The following is a 10,240-nucleotide window of genomic DNA, read 5'->3' on the forward strand; positions in this document are numbered from 1 at the left end:
AACTTAGTTTTAGGTACTTTTCCATATAAAACGCTAATTTCATACGTAAGGACCAGTGGCGTGCACAGGAGTTCAAGCCAGGGTATGCATTTAGGTATGAACTTATTTTACAGCAGGTTAAAATGAAAAAAAAAAAAAAAAAAAAGACTTATTACAATGAGGGTAAGCAGTGCGTTTATGCCTCTATGAGCTGCACGCTACTGGTAAGGACCTAATATTTAAATTATCGATTATCGATTTTATATTGGCACCAATTAAAATCGTACCTACTTATTTTGCATTCCAACTTTCGATCTGTCTAAGTTACTTTTATGCGTGTGCGTCTAATAAATAAAACATATATAGTATGCGACAGGTCGAGATGGCAATCGGGGTTTAAGGCGGGGGGACGATTCGCATACCCGCACGTCACCCGCGCTCGCCTGCACCAGGTTAGCGCGGTGGCTGTGAGGGTGTGCGGGGCGTTCCCTCCCCGATTGCCATGTCGACCTGTCGCGAACTAAGCTATAGATCAAGCCTTTCCTTAATCGATTTGCTAACGAAGTTGACGAACTTTTATGTTTATTCAATGTTGCTATTGTATTTTTAGGGTTCCGTACCTCAAAAGGAAAAACGGAACCCTTATAGGATCATTTTGTTGTCTGTCTGTCTGTCTGTCTGTCAAGAAACCTACAGGGTACTTCCCGTTGACCGAGAATCATGAAAGGAGACTGCCCACCACTGGTATCGCTATAGATATAGCTGTACACCGAAATGGTGAAATTAGTAATTCCTGTTTTTAATTTTAAAAAACATTTAAAATGTTACGAAATAAAAAAACAGCCGTATAATTAGAAACTGACCGAAATAAAAGTAGTTGTTTTGTTCATTTTCCTGACATTAGCAAAACATGTAGTGACGCGAATCAAGGAATCGATAAGCTTAGGTCGATTATGATGACGTCTTGCGATTCCGATTATTACTTTCATGCATCAATCCTTATTACAATCGCAATAATTGTTGTTATTGGCTGAATTTTTGGTATTCTTGTTGCAACAATGCAAATGCATTATATGCAACAGTAAGCACGCCTCAACCAATCAGAAGTGATTGAGATCTTTACATTGTAGCGGACATTAATTAACAAAATCGAAACAAAATCGAGCCCCTGTCGTTATTACAATAGTAATAGAATTATTATGTTATAGTCCGCGACAGGTTGAGATGGCAATCGGGGTATGAGGTGAGGGGACGCCCCGCACACCCACCCGCATTCGCACGCAACGATTAAACACGGGGGGTGGGGGCGGGTTGCGTTCCCTTCCCGATTGTCATTTCAACCTGTCGCGTAGGTACTATATTCATATTGCAATGCATTGTAGCAAATAGTGAGCGTCAACAAATAGGTGATTGCGATCGCGACATTGTAGCTGTAATTTCACCGTAATCAAGAGGTTGTCGAATGTCAAATCTAAATGGTGAATCTTCAAAAAAAAGATCGATTTTTAGATCGATTCGAATCGAAATCTGAGGAACGGATTAAAAAAAACCGAGGTCTGGGAATATTTATTTCGCAAAAATAAATCTTCGATTTTTTTCGATACCTATATTTTAATTATTAAATAATTCAATTGAATTAAAGGTAAAACATGCTGTAAATTGTTTAATGACATCAAATAATTACTAATCATATTCTAAAACCCTTTTTTAAAATAATATTATACCAATGTTACCCATGTGTAGTATGTTTAATATATGTACTTATTTTATTTTAGTAGTTGTTTACTATTTTTATATTGCTTCTTTTTTACTCTGTTTGCGTGAACTCAATCTAAAATAAAGAAGCAAAAATCGGAACGTAGATCGATTTTCTTGTCACAAAAATAGATTCTTTGAAAATCGATATCGGATCGATATGACATCCCTAATGTCAAATAAATTGTTTGTTTTTAATTCGTTCTCTGTGGTTGTTCAGCTAAAGCACAGAACACTATTACTGCTGTTTAATTTTTGTTTAATCACTATTTAATAATTAGACAAAGTGATCTAGGAATCTACAGACGCCTAGTTAGTTGTAGACATAGATAATACACATATTATGTTATGGAAAAGTGTGTGTCAGTGAGATGTCAATGAGAAAAATTTGCTCGTTTCAAAATTTTTATTTATTAAATATTTGGCTCGGTTATTCTGGAATAATATTGGCATCAAATTGGCACTTATTCGCGAAATACCCCGTGGTATTATTTTCACGCCTGATATGCGATACTAACAGCACTTTTTGTTTCAGGGGCCTCAACGGGCAGCGCCTGCTCTGCAGGCCTCCTGGTTGCCGCTGTCGGGGCTCCGCGCGCTTATAGACGCTATTGTGTAGTGTTTTAGTGTTTTTATTTTTACGTGTTTCGAAGTATGAACCCCAGTGCTTCTCAAGGTGAATACCTAGAATGCCCCCACTGTAGCGATGGCAGGCAGTTTAAGGGTCGCAAAGGCCTTAATATTCACATCGCACGTTGTCACGGACCGCCTACACGGCCTCTTACTTGCCCAAATTTGATGTGCGATCAAACCCAATCAGGAAGCGATAACCAGGTACCATTTGAAATTTTATTATCCAAATACAGTCAAAATATTCCATTAATAAAACGCATTCCGCGAGGAGCTAGGATATCGTTAGCTAGATCCTTATCACATACAATCCAAAATGTGCTATCAAATTCACTTTTAGATTGGCAAAACCTCTTTTTTTTTGCATATAGACATTTCTATGTTAATAAGTCAGAAATCGGGTCGCTATGTACAAAATTTAAAAAAAATAGTTTGGCTGATCGCGTTTTTCCAATCCCTGACTGCTCATTTCGAACACAAAATTACAATTTGAAGAAAATTGTGGAAAACAAGGTTATGGATGGGGATCTTAAAAACGCCGCCCGCATTTTGTTTTCTAGTGATACACTGGCTCCATTCAATGATATAACGCTGGAAGCCTTACGTGACAAGCATCCCTTACCAAATACCGATTCTGTGCTGCCAGATCCACCTTCTAACACTTCTTATTTACAGATAAAGGATGAAGAAACTTACGCTGCGATAATGTCGTTTTCTAGTGGCTCTGCTGGTGGCATGGACGGCATAACGCCACAACATCTTAAGGATCTTGTGGGAGTTACTGCTGGGGACGCCGGCAAGGCGCTACTGAGCGACATTACCAGACTATGTAATTTCATGTTATCTGGCGAGGTAAATTCATCCTTTCTACCATTCCTTTATGGCGCGAGGCTTTGTGCTTTCAATAAGAAAGATGGTGGCATCCGTCCCATCGCTGTTGGCTGTACTTTTCGCCGTTTGGCGTCAAAATTAGCGTGTAGTCACATAGTCTCTACCCTAAAGGATAAATTCCAACCTATTCAAGTTGGATTCGGCAGTAAAGGAGGTTGTGAAGCAGCAGTTCATTCGGCTCGTACTTTCTTAACGAATGGCGAGGTTGAGGTACTGCTGAAAGTAGATGTAAAGAATGCTTTTAATTCTTTGGACAGGGCAACTTTGCTGACAGAAGTCTCAACGCAACTTCCTGAAATTTACCCATATGTTTGGCAATGTTACAGCTCTGCTTCTAAATTATTCTTTGGAGATAGCGATATTAAGTCTTCTGTAGGCGTTCAGCAGGGGGATCCTTTAGGTCCGGCCCTGTTCAGCTTAGGGATCCATAACCATATCTCAAATTTAACATCTAAATTTAACATATGGTATCTTGATGATGGAACCATTGGGGGCAACGTGGATGACGTTCTAAAAGATCTTAATCATATTAAGCAACAGTTTGGGAAAATTGGTTTAGAACTTAATTTTTCGAAATGCGAATTGTTTTTTACAGAAAAACTGTCGCAAGAAAGAATTCTATTGGCCTCTGAATTATTCAATGAAATTTCACCTAATATTAAAATACTTGATAAACGTTCACTTTGCCTTCTCGGTGCTCCTCTTTATAATGAATCCATACAACCACTCTTGGATCAAAAAGTCAGAACATTTTCGGCTAATACCGACAAATTGGGCACTCTAAATTCTCACATTGCATTTTCGATCCTAAAATATTGCCTTTTTGTACCTAAATTAATTTACATTCTCCGCGCGAGCCCAATTTGGAAATTTCATGGACTACTCGATAACATGGATGCCACCCTTAAAAGTACACTAGAACAAATTCTAAATTTAACTTTTGATGAGCACTCCTGGAACCAAGCAACTTTACCGGTCAAGTACGGTGGCATCGGCGTGAGGAAAATTTCCAGTGTAGCTCTTCCGGCTTTTCTGTCCTCTGTGCATAGTATAAAAGAGCTTAGCTCTCAAATTCTCAAATCCAATTCATCATTGACCTATGCCACAGAGGCCCTAGAGAGTTGGAAGGTCAGATGTCCCAATGTCGACATCCCGAAGGAACGTACTACACAAAAACTTTGGGATTTGCCATTGGTTCAACTGACACATACGAATTTGGTTCAAAATCTTACAAGTGACAGAGATCGTGCCAGGCTTCTAGCATTATCCGAAAAGGAATCTGGGTATTGGCTGCATGCCTTGCCATCAAAAAATCTCGGCACACTTTTAGATAACGAAAGTTTTCGTGTGGCTCTAGGTCTCAGATTGGGAACACCACTGTGCCATCAGCACAGATGTCCGTGTGGAAAAGAGGTTGATAAATTTGGAATCCACGGACTCTCTTGCCAAAGGAGCTCCGGTAGGCTGTTTAGGCATGGCTCTCTTAACGATACAATTAAAAGAGCTCTTGCCACCATAAATATTCCTGCGCTCATTGAGCCGGCAGGGATTAGTCGGGATGATGGCAAGAGACCTGATGGATTGACGCTGGTTCCCTGGGAACGGGGACGGGCGCTAATGTGGGACGCAACTTGCGTTGACACATTGGCCCCGTGTCATATCAGGAAGACAGCATCAAGACCGGGAGCCGCAGCAGAAACAGCTGAAAACGGCAAGCGGCGCAAGTATGCCTCTCTTATAGAGAGTTACATTTTTGTGCCGTTTGCCGTGGAGACCCTGGGGCCATGGAGTCTTAGTGCTAAAAATTTTTTACGAGACATTTCACCGCGATTAATAGCCTCAACTGGTGACAGAAGGGCTGGCTCATTTTTTGCGCAGCGGATCAGCCTGGCTGTCCAGCGCGGAAATGCAGCCAGTATTCTTGGCACCATTCCACGCGGTCATGATTTATATAGTAATTAGATAAGGCTAGCTTTAAGTTTTATTGTATTAAAAAAAAAAAAAAAAAAATATGGAAAATCCATCATGTCGTCATCCATTCCTTCCGGGACTCTCCACTGCGACTTTTGGATCTTGGAATTCACCTGCACCAGTAGGTAAGTAATAAATAAATAATTATTTGGTTTATAAGAGTGTTAGGGCAGAGTGAAGTAAAGTGAGGAAGCTCTCGGCTTGATTCTGAATCGACGATATGTCAAATAATAGGTTAAGGTGACGTGAAAACGGTAAATCATGGAAAATAGGGCTACATTAGAGCTATTTGCGTGATGTCGAAGCCTCGACGTTTTATTAGAAGTAACCTAACTGTCGTGAAATGTGGTTAGAACACCTTTTGAGAACATTACGGAGAACTCAAGCGTACAGGTTTCCTCACGATGTTTTCCTTCACCGTTAAAGAAAGTGATATTTAATTGCTTAAAACGCACATAACTAACAGTTGAGTTGTGTCTTTGTTTGTGTTGATTGTGTGAGTCGTTGTATCTTATCATTATTCACTTAATTAACTGATTAAAAACAATTAACTGATCAAAGAAGAATTGCAAATGCTTTTGAAATTATCTAATATTGTAAATATATGATTTGACAGATTTCACATGAACATGTCATTTGCATGGAGTGTTTTGGTTCATCACAAAAAGCTCTCCGAGCCGGGCTAGCACCTGCTGCTTTATTTGGACACAGAGTGCGAGTTATGCATGTGGCATATCTCTACGTCCTCACACAGCCTTCAGACTCTGAGGAAAGAAATATTATTCTGCGTTGGATTTCTGCACACTTGGTATGTATAATAATGAAAAGTACTACTTACCCATTAGACAGCCTATACAGATGAAGTGGCATATGCAGATATGTTACCCGCTTAAATACCTGTATTTTACCTGATTAAAAGCAATGTTTAACATATAGTTATGTATTCTGTATAGGTGACGCCTCGCTGTGGCATGACGCCGCGTGCATCGCTGCGGGCTTAGGTGTTCCACGTGAGCGCGAGGCCTTCTACACGTCACGGCTAGACGCGGTGCCTATATGTGTGCTACCAATGCCAGTGCGCAGCTAGCGGACACCCATAGTATGCGACAGGTCAAGATGGCAATCGGGGTATGAGGCTGGGGACGCTCCGCACAGCCGCACGTCACCCCGATTGTCATATTGACCTGTCGCGTTCTATAGAATGCTGCCGCATCGTTGCCGACGTAGGACGAAAGCGTCAAGCTAGTGCCACCTGAGTAGGTACGACAGTAGTGCGACAGGTGGGGTTTGAACCGGCGACCCTTCGGATTTCAGTCCACACCTTTTAACTGTTGAGCTATTGAGGCTTCTATAATACAGATTTCTTTAGAAATATATTTAATAAAGAGAAATATTTCAGTAAAACGTAAGTTAGCAGCGAATTAACAGTTTCGAAAATTCTAATTTCGGAGGTCGTTCTTCACCATAATTCTGCGGAATCCGGTGGTTTAGATTTTTTTTAAATGTGTAATTAAATGTAATAAAACTATCCTAAAAATTAAGCTCTATTTTATTAGTGGACAACTTATTTGGTAGCGATACTGAGTCCCATAGTCACTTGGGCAATGTCCTTTGGCAGGTAGGTAGGCTTATAGCAGACATTCGGAGAAAAATCTAAAAACCGTGAATTTAGGGTTACATCACACAAAAAAAATTAAATTGTGGTCATGAACTAATAATTAGTATTTTCAATTTTCTAAGTAAGATAACTTTATCAAGTGGGGTATCATATGTATAAGGTCTTCACTTGTGCATTCTAAAACAGATTTTTATTTATTTTTATGCATTATAGTTTTTGAGTTATCGTGCAAAATGTCGAAAAAATACGACTCTAGTACGGAACCCTCGTTGCGCGAGCCTGAATCGCACTTGGCCGGTTTTTCTCATGGATGCATAACAATCGCGTTTACTGAATGGGCGCGTAGGTGCGTTGACACGGGCGAGTCAAGTGGTGCGACTCGCGTTGCGACACTGGCGTCAAGTGCCCACATCTGGCTGACTAAGCGCAATTGTGCAAACGAGGCTCTACACACATGCCAACTTACAACTCTAAATTCTTACCTCGATAGGGTGACGACTGATGACTATAAGACTAAATAGGTAGGTAAGTAGGTAGGTACTATTCAAAGCACTATTTCAAACAATATGAATAATTAGTCCCAATTAATATGACAATGGACTGATATTAACTTAAGCAAAGACGAATTACAGCACGCAAAAAAAATTGTGCGGAATGACCCGTCTATGCGTTCTTCTACATAGAAGTCGTTGGTAAGTACTTTTTATATAGAGAATTGAATCAAAATCAAATTTCAGGCTAAATCGGTAGTCAAATTTTTTCATACATTTAAGTAGGTTAGAAAATTAGTCCAACTCGGCGAATGATTTTAACGACTTTTCAACGACGAAAAAAAGTTACAATTTTACGGCTGTTGGAGCTTCCTTATTGACGCGTCTATAACTTTTTTTGGTAAGTTGGTTTAGTTTAGCTTCAAGTAAATTGTTAATAGATTAGAAGGTCGGAACGTGTGTTGAGGTTGGGATGTCTATAAAGGCTGATAGTGAGAACGAAACTTATTACAAGTTTAATTATGAGTGGGTGTGTATCGTGCTTTATTATATTGAAGATAAGCTCCGATAAGAGGCTTGTAAATTGTAAATGATTTGATTTAGCATTGCGATTCCATTTTATTAGTTTAGCATGACGAATTCACTTTTGATGGCTCTACTTTCACATTTTGAATTGGTATATCTAAATGACATTTAGGTTGTGGTTGTGTTACCACCGGATGTAATGTTATGCGATGATGCTGAGCACTTGGTGGAAATATGGTTGGAAATATGATATCCTTTTTGATGATTTTCATTTACATTTATTTCCTCCTCAAGATATTTCTAATTAATGCGTTTCGTTTTATGCTTTTTTGATATTATCACTGTCTCCATCTAGCGCTTCCATTTGCCTACGATCCACTTAGAGTTATCCCTAACTTTCCATTCAGCCATAGAAATAACAGAAATAAAAATATTTTTTATTTAAATAAACTTTTAAAGTGCTTTTGATTCGTCAAGTGAATCTACCACTGCACCTAGTTCGAAATGCCCTTCCTACTTAAAAGAACCAGCAATAAACATAGTTTCGTTTCGTTTCTAACATAGAATTAAGTTTCTTGTACGAAATACTTTTTATGTCGTACAAAAATGATTGTTATTACCTCTCCGGGTTGACACACATTACAGCACAAGATTATAATGCATCACGCAAAATCAAATAGACGTGGGCAATTTGAGCATAGCTCACGACACAGTCATAACAACAACTGTAATAAAAAAAGGTTTAGATCACGAGTCGCACAATCTCGGTGACCGAGGGGCACAATCACGTGTAATTGTTCTCAATCAGCGGTCAGAGTGCCTCGGGACACTATTAACATTGCTGAGGCAAGTAAACGAGCGTGTACACTCGCCTGATAATTGCCACGTTCTTAATGGGCATGCGTTAATAAGCTCCGTGGTGTAAACACTTCCTATTTTATTTTGCGTGATATTAAAAAGGTAATATTAATAAATAAATGCTAGAGTGTGTTTGTTTGTTGGTTTGTCATCTAATTGCCTATAGCTTGGATTAACACTACGCCCATGTAACTATTCGTCGATTGGGTACTTAGTAGGCTGTGAATGTTTCGACGATTACGTATTTAGAAGAACTCTTGCGCGGCAGTAAAGTAGATATTGTCACCCCGAAAACACTGTCATCATGTGAACCCCAAACTCGCTGACTAGGAGCCCAACGTCTTAACCACTAAGCTATCAGCCTATCACAGCTTTAGACAAGGTTCATGATGGTAAAAAAGCGAATATATTTGGGCATGATATCAGCGTGATACATTATGATAAATTAAGTTTAAAAGCATAATTTATTAAGTGCGCAAGCTCCATTAGAACCTTGAACTATGATAGAATGCCAAATACGCAGCGGACATACTGTTAAGGTGGGTCTCGCTAGACGAACCGAGCACGAGCGAAGCACAATTAAGCGGAGCCGTTTTCGGCTTCGTCGTTCGCGGCGTCAAGTGTGGACGTACAACGAACCTACAATGATCACGGTCCTCGATCACTGCGAGCGCGAAGCAAATCCCTTTGTGTTCGTCAAAAAACCGACAACAGGCGGAACGCAGCCGAGCACGAACGAAATGCTCGCAGCGCGCTCGTTCGAGGTTTGTAATGTAAGTCGCTCCACATTAGACGAATTGTGCTCGGCTCGTGCTCGGTTCGCGTAGCGTAGACCCACTTTTACGAGCTAATGGTGAGCACAGCGTTGCCTTTTGTTGTACAAATATCAGATGTTGATAGCGAATCGCGATGACAGTTCGCTATTATATCCTGTAGTTTAGTGTCCAAAGTTGTCCAATCATTTTTCAATTTCAATTCAATTTATTCATTTTATCAACTGATGCCTGAGACTTCGACAACATCTGCAGTTGGTCATCGTCTCAGGCGTCAGTCAGTTTTAAAAAATCAAAATAATAGGAAAAGGTGACTGCCTGATCTATCAACGCACAGCCCAAACTACTGGACGGATCGAGCTGTTTTTTTTTAAATAGAGATAGCGAGCAAACGAGCAGGCGGGTCACCTGATGTTAAGTGATTACCGCCGCCCATGAACATTTGCAGCACCAGAGGAACCGCCGATGCGTTGCCGGCCTTTTAGGAATTTGTTGGTCCGCCCTTTGAATAACCCCATGTTGTAATCTAGTGGGAACACCGCCGCTGGGAGTTGGTTCCACAGTTTGCATGTGCGTGGAAAGAAGGATCTGGCACAGCGGACGGTCAGACACCCAGGTGGAATTTGGCATGCAGATAGCTATTATAACGTAGGCATCCGCTAAGAAACGATTTTTGAAAATTCAATCCCTAAGGGCGTCAAATAGGGGTTTCAAATTTGTGTAATCCATGCGGACGAAGTCGCAAGCAT

At 40.2% G+C, this 10,240-nt stretch overlaps 1 long non-coding RNA gene across 1 annotated transcript; it reads left to right on the plus strand.

Annotated features, from left to right (window-relative positions):
* Positions 1 to 5,266: 5,266 nt before the first annotated feature.
* On the plus strand, positions 5,267 to 6,686 carry LOC138403470 (uncharacterized). Its single transcript, XR_011237733.1, has 3 exons — positions 5,267 to 5,351; positions 5,843 to 6,034; positions 6,180 to 6,686. It is a non-coding gene; the product is annotated as an uncharacterized lncRNA (long non-coding RNA).
* The last annotated feature ends 3,554 nt before the right edge of the window (positions 6,687 to 10,240 follow it).

This window comes from Maniola hyperantus, chromosome 17 (genome assembly GCF_902806685.2).
Source record: "Maniola hyperantus chromosome 17, iAphHyp1.2, whole genome shotgun sequence".
Taxonomy (NCBI): domain Eukaryota; kingdom Metazoa; phylum Arthropoda; class Insecta; order Lepidoptera; family Nymphalidae; genus Maniola; species Maniola hyperantus.